Source organism: Pseudorasbora parva, chromosome 19 (genome assembly GCF_024679245.1).
Source record: "Pseudorasbora parva isolate DD20220531a chromosome 19, ASM2467924v1, whole genome shotgun sequence".
NCBI classification, from domain to species: domain Eukaryota; kingdom Metazoa; phylum Chordata; class Actinopteri; order Cypriniformes; family Gobionidae; genus Pseudorasbora; species Pseudorasbora parva.
Genome location: NC_090190.1, coordinates 31,840,236 through 31,853,307, shown reverse-complemented (window position 1 = coordinate 31,853,307; position 13,072 = coordinate 31,840,236). Strand labels below are relative to the sequence as shown.

The 13,072-nt window shown below is 36.1% G+C and overlaps 1 long non-coding RNA gene across 1 annotated transcript; it reads left to right on the top strand.

Moving 5' to 3' along the window:
• Positions 1-223: 223 nt before the first annotated feature.
• Positions 224-4,365, top strand: LOC137048305 (uncharacterized). The gene is made up of 3 exons (XR_010899369.1): positions 224-258; positions 2,441-2,480; positions 2,863-4,365. It is a non-coding gene; the product is annotated as an uncharacterized lncRNA (long non-coding RNA).
• The last annotated feature ends 8,707 nt before the right edge of the window (positions 4,366-13,072 follow it).

The following is a 13,072-nucleotide window of genomic DNA, read 5'->3' as shown; positions in this document are numbered from 1 at the left end:
CAAACATGTTTTTTTCTGGTGTAAAGTAGGGAATTTTAACATGGGGCTCAATGAGATTCTGCTCCCTTCTGGAGCCTGTCTGTAGTGGCCAGTCGAGGAATTGCAGTTTAAGTCACTTCCGTATTGACTTCAACAGAAACTGGGGCAGGTTGCCACTTGGTGATTACTCAGTTCGAAAGTAACAAAAAGCAACTGCATCAGGAAGTGCCGTCACAAAGGTGTGGTGTAACTGTGCTATGTGTATCGGGTGAAAGCTAGGTGAGAACAATCTTTTATAACAGAATAATTAGTAGCTTTTTTAAGATAAAACTCTAATTTCATTATGAATCTGTGGAAGATATATTGTAATTAATTATATCAGATGTATAGGCCTGCTTATACTGAGTACATACATGTATTTGCTGTTGAGTACAGGCGAAGTGGGACTCTTAGATTTAAACTAATTTAAACTAATCTTATGTTATGTGTATTTTAATTTGGACAAAAAAAAAACCCACTGAACTCATCATACAGGTCTTATTGATGTATCTATGATGTATCAATTTATATAATAATGATATATCAAAATGATATATCAATTTGTATAATATATATATATATATATATATATATATATATATATATATATATATATATATATATATATATATATATATATATATATATATATATATATATATATATATATATATATATATATATATATATATATATTTATACTTTTATAATGTCTCATCCATACTTTAATCTGTAATAGTATAATGCCTATGTTAATCTGGGAGCCTTTCTCAGCAAATATGCAATTTTTAAAGATCAATTTGATTACTTTTTAATTACATTGACAGCCCTAATATAGACTAAAACTATTTTTGATGGAATTACATATTATACTCTATAAAGTTGCTTTGTACTTTATCAAGATGAACAATGTTTGTTTTAAAAAGTTTCAGATCAGATATATTGTGTTTAACAAGAAGAGATATAGCTAAATGACACAATGTATGTTGGATTATTAATTAAATTAAATTGAGAATATTATTTGTGCATCAGGTGTTTAATGAGTAATTTTTTGTTTGAGGAATTTTTATTTTTTAATTGTGCCAGCTATGAAGATCAAACCAGCCTAGGCTGGTTTAAACCAGTTTTTTTTAGCAGGGTTTGGCGCCAATGAGGAACTCCATATATGGTCTGATCAGTTGGCAGGCGATTATATAATGAAAAGGATCCACATCATGAAGCACCTCTGTAAAAGTGTGTTGTGTTTGTGCTACATATCGAGGCAAAGCTGGTTAAGAACATTTTTTTGTTTTTACAGAGCTAAAACTGATTTTATTATAAATCCATGAAAGATGCATTATATACTCTTATAAGAGTCTCACATTGCCTGTACTCAACAGAAAATACATGTAAACCAGTATAAGAAGGCCTATACATCTGATATAATTATTTACAATCTAATGATTAATCTAATTTAAATTAATCTTATGTGTATCCCTACTGAAAAAAGAGAGTGTGCTTTCAGTACATAATAAAATTAATACAAATAAAATAATTAATAATAATAATTTAAAAAAACAACAACAACAAAAACATGGAAATCATTTGTCATTTTATCCTATTCTTTAGTATATTTATGTGCTTGGTCAGTGTCGCTGTGAGTTTTGGTTATTTTGCTGTTGTAGGCTGTAAGTACCTTTTGAAATAACTGAAATTATTTAGTGATATGACATGGAACTGTAATGCAGTCAGGACATGCCTGGACTACTTTAACTGTGCTTCCCTGGAAATAATTGCACACCTTGGAATGTTAAGGTCTACTTTCATCTAGTATAAAGGCATATGCTAATATATGAGCCTTTCTCTGCAAATATGTGATTATTAAATATTAATTAGATTACTTTTTAATTCCATTGAAAGCTCTAATGTATAGGCTAAAGCTCTTTTTCTATGGATATATTTTATGTATTAAAATAAAATGTATTAAAATATACATGTATTAAATATAAATGTATTAAAATGTATTAAAATATTTTATGTATTTTGTTTAATGAGAAGACATGGCTTATAAGTATGTTGTGTTTTCTGAGTAAGTTTGTGTTTCAGTTATGACGATCAAGGTAAACCAATTTTCTCAGTAGTGTCTGGCTCCATCAATATTAGAGATTTTCTAGATAAACTCAATATATGGTCTGATCAGTAGTCAGGTGATAACTCAATGCAAATGTAATGAAAAGCAACCACATCAGAAAGCACCTTTGAAAAGGTGTGGACTCCGTGTGGACCGTGTGGACTACACATAACACGGGTTGCAACTTTAAATACACAAATTTAAATTTGACATGTAAATTTAATATGTACAAACTTTAAATTCATTTATTTAATGTTTGCCAAGTTTGTAATTGCAGATGATGTTCTGAAACATTCTGATATCTTTCCACAGAAACAATAAACAACATCCTTCCCAAACTGCTGCCAAAATGGTATTTTTAACATTCCACGCTATTGCTCTGTATATTGCATATATCTTAGTGCCAATGATCTGTATTTTGATGTGATGTACATTAATGTTTTAGCTTTCAAACTTGATCAGTGATTTCTTTATCATTGGAGCTGATGTGTGGTTTAACTTAATTCAACAAAATAACTGGTGTAAATATTTCAGAGACACACCATCAAATGATAAATAATAATATCACTTAAATTGTAGTAATTCTATTTATATGGGGGGGGGGGGGTGTATTTGCAAATATGCTTTGTGATAGAATAGTTTCTTTTTGCTCATTCTGTTTTCTTTTTCATATGGTTTGTAATATCACACCTTATTGTCTTAATATCACACCATACTGATTCAATCCTGTGCAGGAATCACAGAGAAGCAGTAAATGGAGAGGGGCCATGGAATGCAAGACCACTGAAAAAATAACACCATCCTCAATGCTGGGTATACCACAAAAACATTCACATTCTCAGCATTGGATTTATTACATAAATAAATAATGTTTTTTTTTTAATACAAAGGCTTAGTACAAAGCCTTTTTGTTAGACCAGTGGTTCTCAAACCTGTCCTGGAGTACCACCAGCCCTGCACATTATCTATCACACCTGATTGAACTCATGAGTTCATTAGTAGAGACTGCAAGGCCTAAAATGGGTGTGTCAGATATAGGGAGACATAAAAAATGTGCAGGGCTGGTGGTACTCCAGGAGAGGTTTGAGAACCACTGTGTTAGACACAATGGGTTTGATGAAGCAGATAAAGTAGAAATAAGGCACATTTGATATTTTTTATCAAATGTGCAGTATTTCTACTTTATCTGCTTCATCAAAAGTGAGTGCACTTACAAATTAAGTGTCTTCTGTATATTCAATTTGTATCCAGACATTGGACCGATATCATAGAGGAAATGCATCACATATAGAGATTTCTGGTTTAGTCAAAAACAGTAGGACATCATCTGCGTACCATGCAATTTTAGGTTCGATCCCATCAATTGCAACCCCGTGGATAGTGTTTGATTGTCTAATACATTGTGCTAATGGCTCTTAGTATAAAGCAAACAGAAGAGGGGACCAGGCACAGCCCTTCCTCACCCCTCTTTCCAATATCATTGAGTCTGTCAAGTGACCGTTAATTATGATTCTTGATGTTGGATCATTGTAGGGAGCCCCAATATTTCTAATTATTTGGTCATCCATTTGGAATTTGTTTAATACTTTGAATAAAAAAAGCCAATTTACGGAATCAAAAGCTTTCTCAGCATCCAGACTAATTATGACCGCTTCTTTCTGGTGTTTTTGCGCATAGTTCATTATGTGTTAAGATCGTCTAATGTTGTCCTGAGATTGTCTATTATTAATAAACCCTGTTTGGGCTTTGTGAATTAAATTTGGGAGTATTCATTCCATTCTTTTGGACATAATTGAGGTGTATATTCGATAATCCACATTCAGAATTGAAATTGGTCTATATTATGCACTCGAGTCGATCTTTACCTTCTTTGGGTTATTAGAGATATAATGGCTTCTTTCCAACTTGGAGGGGTCTAAGCTTGTTTAAGTGCCCAAGTGAAGTTAATAAACGTAATTTCGGGAGGAGTACGCCCATCTAATCTTTCAATTAATACCAAGGTATAAAACCAGCAGCTTACCTCTTCCCCTTTTTAGTTCCTGAAGCATTCCTGAGTATTTTTAGGTGTATATGCATGAAAGTTTATATGTATGTGCGAGTGTTTATAGGTGTATATGCATGAAAGTTTATATGTATGTGCGAGTGTTTATAGGTGTATATGCATGAAAGTTTATATGTATATGCGAGTATTTATAGGTGTATATGCATGAAAGTTTATATGTATGTGCGAGTGTTTATAGGTGTATATGCATGAAAGTTTATATGTATATGCGAGTGTTTATAGGTGTATATGCATGGAAGTTTATATGTATGTGCGAGTGTTTATAGGTGTGTATGCATGGAAGTTTATATGTATGTGCGAGTATTTATAGGTGTATATGCATGAAAGTTTATATGTATGTGCGAGTGTTTATAGGTGTATATGCATGAAAGTTTATATGTATGTGCGAGTGTTTATAGGTGTATATGCATGAAAGTTTATATGTATATGCGAGTATTTATAGGTGTATATGCATGAAAGTTTATATGTATGTGCGAGTGTTTATAGGTGTATATGCATGAAAGTTTATATGTATATGCGAGTGTTTATAGGTGTATATGCATGGAAGTTTATATGTATGTGCGAGTGTTTATAGGTGTATATGCATGGAAGTTTATATGTATGTGCGAGTATTTATAGGTGTATATGCATGGAAGTTTATATGTATGTGCGAGTGTTTATAGGTGTATATGCATGAAAGTTTACATGTATGTGCGAGTATTTATAGGTGTATATGCATGGAAGTTTATATGTATGTGCGAGTATTTATAGGTGTATATGCATGGAAGTTTATATGTATATGCGAGTATTTAGGTCTATGCGTGCGTCAAGTTTATATGTATATGCAAGTTATTCACAAGTGTGTATGCATTCATTATTAACATTATATGTATTGGTATGGATTTCATATTAGTGTGCACGTGTATTTCATATATGTATTATGTATATGCGAGTAATGTATAGGTGTATATGCACGTGTGTTATGTATGTATTGATAAGCGAAGTTTGATTTAAATCCTACGTGGCGCCTCATAGAATATACAATGAAATCTAGGCTGTATACGGGTCAGTTAACAGCACACCAGTTTAAAACTTTTAATTAAGACATGGTGGAAAACGTGATTATCTTTCATTTCTAATGTGTATATTATAATGTATTGTCTTGAAAATTCTTTATTGTCAAATGTGTGTTGAATGTAAAGGAATTTATCTGTGCATTAAAGGGGGGGGTGAAATGCTGTTTCATGCATACTGATCTTTTTACACTGTTAAAGACTTGGAATCCCATACTAAACATAGACAAAGTTTCAAAAGTTAAGGTGGACGTTTGATGGGAGTATTTCTTTGTCAAAAATACTACTTCCGGTTAGTCATAAGTTTCGGCAAGTTTTTTGAGATCATGCGTCCCCTTTGACGTTAATGGGGGCGGAATTTCCTTGTATGGGCCTTACGGACAATTCTACCGGAAGCGCGTGAGAGAGAGAGAGGGAGAGAGCGAAAGCAACAGGCTACGCCCATCAAAGCGCTGGCTTGTAGGATGCTGGACAGGTGACAATTACACATAGCACATAACAATGTCACCAAAAAAGTGCGTTTTTGGTTGCCAGACCAAGACAGTCCTGCACAGATTCGCCAAAAACCCCGCGTAAAGGCAACAGTGGATGTAATTTGCTTTTCCGGATCAGCAACTGAGTTGCGCGAATGTTTATATCTGTTCGCTGCATTTCGGTGCCGACTGTTTCATAAACAAGGCCCAGCTTGACGCCGGCTTTTCCCAATCGCCTAATGCTGAATGATGGAGCAGTCCCAACGTTAGAAGGGTGAGTGAGACTGCTTCAAATGTCTGTGTTTTTTTTTAGTCCGCTTACTGTCTACACAAACCACGCGTAAACACACAAACACACGTGCACAACTGCACTTCCCACATGTACACCTTCAAAGACAAAAATACGACGATATAATTCAAGTATAAATATGTAAATAACACAAGCCGCTAAGCATATTATATAGTTAGTGTATAACTTGTAACTTACCACATACAGACGTCCTGCTCTAGTCGTTTTTGCTGCTGCTCCTGTTCAACTGCAGCCTCTGGGTCTGATTCCGGATCATAGATGTATGGCTGTATCTGATTAAAAGCCATATTTTTATTTTGAATAAAGTTTTTTTCCCGCTGTTAGGGATGACGCACTCGACTCAACACACAGCGCGCTGCTGCACACGTCATTATTTAGCTCCGCTCACACGACACGCCCCCACCCGCTCGGCTTTTTTCGGAAAGACTCGGAACAGCGCATCTTTCTTATATAATTATTAAAAAAATAAAGACTTTTCGGAGATATGCAGGATGCAATGCTACTCTATAGGTACTCAAGATTGACATGACACTGACTGAAACTGAGTGTTTCACCCCCCCTTTAATTAAACATGAATTAATGCATATTAGTGCACCCGTATTGTAAAGTGTTACCATTATTTTTAATAACAATTCCAAGTCTCGTGCGAGAACTCCGGTCTGACGCACGTTTGATCTCACGTTGTTTACTTGTCATATCGCACGTATGTTTGGTTGGTTGACAAGTGTTCTATAAGTGTTTTTGAGAATAGTGAGAAGTATTCTCAAAGACTCCAACCACCCAAATCATGGACTGTTTACTGACGTTATAGGAGTTTTCGCTGTGTCACCAGCAGACTCAGGAACAGTTTCTTTCCCTCAGCTGTCAGCCTACTGAACTCCAATATTAGACACTGAACATGCCCAGATGGATTTTTTTGTTTTGTTTTGTTTTTCTTTTTACACACTACCTTTAAAACCTTCGCCATTTGCACTTTTATGGCTCCAAACATATACATCATACATGTGTGTATGTATGTGCATATATGTGTATATGTGTGGATATATGGTATCTCAATGATTAAAGCACATTCAGTATTATATTGTACTTATTTATTTGCACTTTACATATATTTACAGTTATCAGAAGCTGGTCTCTGTTTTGCACTATGTAAAATGGTGTGTATGTAGGCCCTATTTATGTGTATACTGTATACTATTGTACAGTCATGCAGAATGAACCCCTCTGTCGCCAATCCATCGGTCAGTGTGAACACAGCAGTGACTGAATGCTACCCTAGATAGTCATGCAGTGTGAAAAGAGCAGTGACCTGACGAGTTTGAAAATCGTGCAGTTTCAACTAGGCTTAAGTGAACAAACACAGGATAGAGATAGAGATCACACACACACACACACACACACACACACACACACACACACACACACACACACACACACACACACACACACACACACACACACAATATATATATATAATGACAAACAGGTGGCAGTAATCAGAACATGAGTCCAGACAAGGGGTTATGGGAAATGTAGTCCATGAAGCAGTAAAGGAGAGCTCTCTTGTTGCTATCATAGGCACTCCAGTAGCCTAGAAATCTAGACGCACCCTAACGGCTGCAAATTTAATCTGCCCGCAAGTGTCGTCTAGCAACTCTCAATACCCTTCTGAGCTGTAATCGCCTAACTCTTGCTGGGCCAATCACATCGTGTATAGAGTTGGTGGGCGGGGCCATAATGACGACGGCCGAGTTGCGTTTGCGTGCTTCTAGTAAACACAGAAACTGGGGAATGGCAGTCTTTCGAATCGGCTTTGACCGCGACTCTTGAAGACTTGGAGTTAAGCTTTCCTCTGAGAAAAGAACAAAGAGCGGCACTGAAGTCATTCTTAAAAAGGGAAGATGTGTTCGGGGTTTAGCCGACCGGATACGGCGAATGTTTAATCTATCAACGAGCTCTGCTTCACCTTCGTTGCTCTGGTTGGTTGTAGCGCTATCCTATCGTGTGCAGAGGGAGTTTGAAAGACAACCGTTTATTCCGCCCCTCGGATTGAGTCCTGGCAATGGTGAGTTTCCAGACCAAACATCTTGATGTGGGTCTGGCTTGTCAGGCTAGCACTCCAGCTGACAGGCATGACAATATTATTTCCTTCATGCTCAAGTACAAATGGTACTTAAAGGGTTAGTTCACCCAAAAATGAAATGTATGTAATTAATGACTCACCCTAATGTCGTTTCACACCCATAAGACCTCCGTTCATCTTCAGAACACGGTTTAAGATATTTTATATATGTTAAACATATATCAGATGATATGTTAATGAGGATATCTAATATCTAAATATAATTCATTAAATCACTGAATTATGATAATCATATTATCTTTATACTTTGAGCAAAAAAAGAGCTTCAGCACTCAGAACTTACATTCATAAAAAAAAAACATTGCAACGTCATATACAACACAATCAAACACAATCAAAAAGTAATGGATTTTTATTTTATTTTTATAAACCCCTACATAACAATTATGACAACTTCAAGCTTCAATAATAAAATGTGAACAGATTCAGGATTTTTCGCAGATACACATTGGTTCACAATCAGACAGAATTCACACAGAATCCAGTATTTAACAAAGGACCACCAATTGGCCCAATGACAGAATCCAACATGTTGGGTGAAGGCATTCAGTGTGTATGTCTTTTAATTTCATTTCTGCAAAGTGCCATTAATGTTTTATAATACATTTAGTTTCAATTAAACTCTAGTTTCATATTTGAAAATGACTAAAATTTAGATTATTATTTTTTTTGATATTTGATTATTCTAGTATTCCCTTACTCTTCAATTATTCACTTATAATCATCAGATTCTAAAGATACAGGGTTAACTATTACATTTACGTCTTACATAACATACTTGCTCATAACAAAGTTTTGTTTTTTTATTTGTCACTGAAAAGGAGTAAGGGGAAATGCTTCAGCTAGCTTGAAGCCAGTGGGGCTGTCAGTAAGAACAGGTCCAGTCTAGTCAACTGAGGTATAGAAATCTTTTATTGCACACCCAGGCAGGTATTGTTTGTTACAAGGGAACAGAGAAATACAGAGTTTGAGTTGCCAATAAACAAAGCCAAATTAGGAACAAGGTATACTAATAAAACAATTCTAATACACAGGCCATCTACTCAAACCATAAGCTCATCAAATACACAACAAAGGTGGTCCTTTGTTATATTTTAACATTCACATAGATAATATTGAATCCAGTACAACAAAAGAGCTCATGACTGTTCTTAACACTTTTGATTTGACACAGCATGTAAATGGACCCACACACAATCGTGGACACACCCTAGATTTACTTATCAGTAAGGGTCTAAACATTTCATCGATTGTTATTAAAGATGTGGCACTGTCTGATCATTTCTGTATTTTCTTTGACATATCAATCACTCCTGCCATTGAAGCTAGATCTGTCTCTGTCAAAAAGAGATGCTTAAATGAGAACACTAATGTGCTGTTTATGAAGGCTTTATCTCTAAAACCAAGCATATCTGCAGACTCTGTTGATTTTCTCCTTGACTCCTTTAACTCAAAAGTTAAGAGTGTAATGGATGATATTGCCCCTCTGAAAGTCAGGAAAAAGAGTGGCAAACAAAAGGCACCATGGAGAAACTCAACAGCAGTTCAAATAATGAAAAGACAATGCAGAAAATCTGAACGCATGTGGCGGAAGACAAAACTTGTAGTCCATTATAACATCTATAAAGACAGCCTTCATGCTTTCAATGTTGAACTAGGCAAAGCTAGACAGACCTTCTTCTCAAATATTATAAACAAACACATAAACAACACGCGCACTCTTTTTGCTACTGTAGACAGACTAACAAACCCCCCGAGTCACATTCCCAGAGAAATGCTCTCAGACAGCAAATGCAGTGAGCTTGCTTCCTTCTTCTCAGAGAAAATAAAAAATATCAGAAAGGCGATCAGCACATCCTCTAGTTGCTCTGGGGTCAGTCAGATCAGACCAAACCCTCGGAAAATTACTATGTCTGATTTCGAAACAATTGACGGTAAAATTTTAGAAGACACAGTACAGCATCTTAAAACATCAACCTGCACCCTTGACGCACTCCCCACTTCTTTTTTCAAAAGTGTGTTTAACTGTTTGGAAGCAGATCTCCTAGAAGTGGTGAACTCCTCACTTCTCTACGGGACTTTTCCAACCGCCCTTAAAACTGCAATAGTTAAGCCTCTTCTGAAAAAGAGAAATCTAGATAACTCCATACTGAGCAACTACAGACCAATCTCAAATCTCCCCTTCATAGGCAAAATCATCGAAAAAGTTGTTTTCAATCAACTAAACAAATTCTTAAACTCAAACGGATTCTTTGACAATTTTCAATCTGGTTTCCGACCGCATCACAGCACAGAGACAGCGCTCATAAAGATTATAAATGATATTCGCTTAAATACTGATACAGGCAAAACATCAATTCTGGTTCTACTGGACCTCAGTGCGGCATTCGACACTGTTGACCACACCATACTTCTAGACAGGCTGGAAAACTGGGTCGGGCTTTCTGGGATGGTCCTCAGATGGTTCAGATCATATTTAGAAGGGAGAGGTTATTATGTGAGTATAGGAGACCATAAGTCTGAGTGGACGTCCATGACATGCGGAGTCCCACAAGGGTCAATTCTAGCACCTCTCCTGTTTAACCTGTATATGCTGCCACTGAGCCAAATAATGAAAAAGAACAATATTGCTTACCACAGCTATGCTGACGACACCCAGCTCTACTTAGCACTGTCACCTAATGACTACAGCCCCATTGACTCGCTGTGCAAATGCATTGATGAAGTTAACGACTGGATGTGCCAAAACTATCTTCAGTTAAACAAAGACAAAACTGAAATCATTACATTTGGAAACAAAGATGAAATTCTCAAGGTGAACGCGTATCTTGAGGCTAAAGGTCTGATAACAAAAAATCAAGTCAGGAATCTTGGTGTAATTTTGGAGTCAGACCTGAGTTTCAGTAGTCATGTCAAAGCAATAACTAAATCAGCATACTATCATCTGAAAAATATTGCAAGGATTAGATGTTTTGTCTCCAGGCAAGACTTAGAGAAACTCGTTCATGCTTTCATCACCAGTAGGGTGGACTATTGTAACGGCCTTCTCACTGGCCTTCCTAAAAAGACCATTAGACAGCTTCAGCTCATACAGAACGCTGCTGCCAGGATTCTGAGCAGAACCAGAAAATATGACCATATCACACCAGTCCTCAGGTCTTTACACTGGCTTCCAGTTACATTTAGAATCGATTTTAAAGTACTATTACTTGTTTATAAATCACTCAATGACCTAGGACCTCAATACATCGCAGATATGCTGATTAAATACAAACCCAACAGATCACTCAGATCAGCAGGATCAAATCAGTTAGAAATACCAAGAGTTCACTCAAAGCAAGGAGAGTCTGCCTTTAGCTATTATGCCAGCCGTAGTTGGAACCATCTTCCTGAACAGATCAGATGTGCTCCAACAGTAGCCACATTCAAATCCAGACTCAAAACACATCTGTTTAGCTGTGCATTTACTGAATGAGCACTGTGCCACTGTACGTTCGACTGATTGCACCTTATCTATGCATCATTTTTTAAATAATTTTTTATAACTGTTTTAGTTTACCTGTTCTTTTCTTTGGTTATCATCATTTTATTACTTTTAATTCTCTTTACATTGTATTCTTTTTCTTATGCATTTTTTAGCCCTATTTTAATTCCTTTCTATGTAAAGCACTTTGAATTGCCATTGTGTATGAAATGTGCTATATAAATAAACTTGCCTTGCCTTGCCTTGCCTTGCCTTGCCTACACATTTAAATAAGTAAAGCACATTCCTAAACAGGAAATTGGAAGTATGACTATAAACACATTTAGACAAACTTAAGTCAAACAGGATAATCTTTACATAGCAAAACAAAGGCACTTAGATGGTAAATTACACACACACACACAGGAGAAACCAGAAAGAAAGGAGAAAACTTATAGTCCTCTGCACAGTACAGCCACATCAAACAGAAACACAGAATGCACTGCAGGCATAAGTGCAGCTATAATAACTCCTGTGGGGGAGTCCTGATTGGCTTAGTTTGAGTGGGTGGAGCTTGGGGCTAACAGGGAAATGAAAAGGCTGAGAGGGGTGTGGCTCTTGCTTTGAGGTTGCAAAGGGACATTTCCCAACAGTCATGTTCAAATTGCTAAGTTAGGAATAGACAGTAATCAAACATTATGCCCCATGCAACATTCATTTGTGGGCCTTCAGTTTGACCTATCCAGGATACTGTTTGCAGAGACACCAGACTAAACTTTACAGTTTTTTCCAACTTCTTACACACAAAATCCTTACTTGTCACATAATTTCTGAAACCAGACACTCAAAAACCAGATCCACCCAACAAATCTGCAAAACCATACACTATTTCTCGGCCTCTGACTTTTTTCAAAACACAACACACAATTCCCAATGTAACACAAAAATCTAAGAGGAAGTTTCTTGATTTTCTTTTCCAAGCACAATCAAAAAGCTGCACTAATTCATCAGTGCCTAACACAAACTCCTCACGTGTGAAAAACATTCATTGCTTTACTTCCAGTTTTTCTCAATTGTTTACACACAAATTCTTGTACTTGAGGCACAATGACCACAACATGTAACTCATTCACCAACCCCCTGAACCAATTCTACTAAACTACAAGCACAATTCCTTATAGTAAACTTGTAGTAAACTTTACACTTAAATTGCAGTTCTGAAACCCACTTTTTTTCAAAACACTACACACAATTCTCTGCATTTGGCACAATTTTCATGCAGAAAATCTCTTTTTTTCACAAGCAAGACACTGACATTCAAATATGCATTTTTTATTGTAACTGTATACATTATTCTGTTGTTTTGTATGTAGACGACTGTATGTGCAACTTTGTGTTGGTTGGGATGTACACTGTGTACATTGTTTTTGTGGGGAAAATA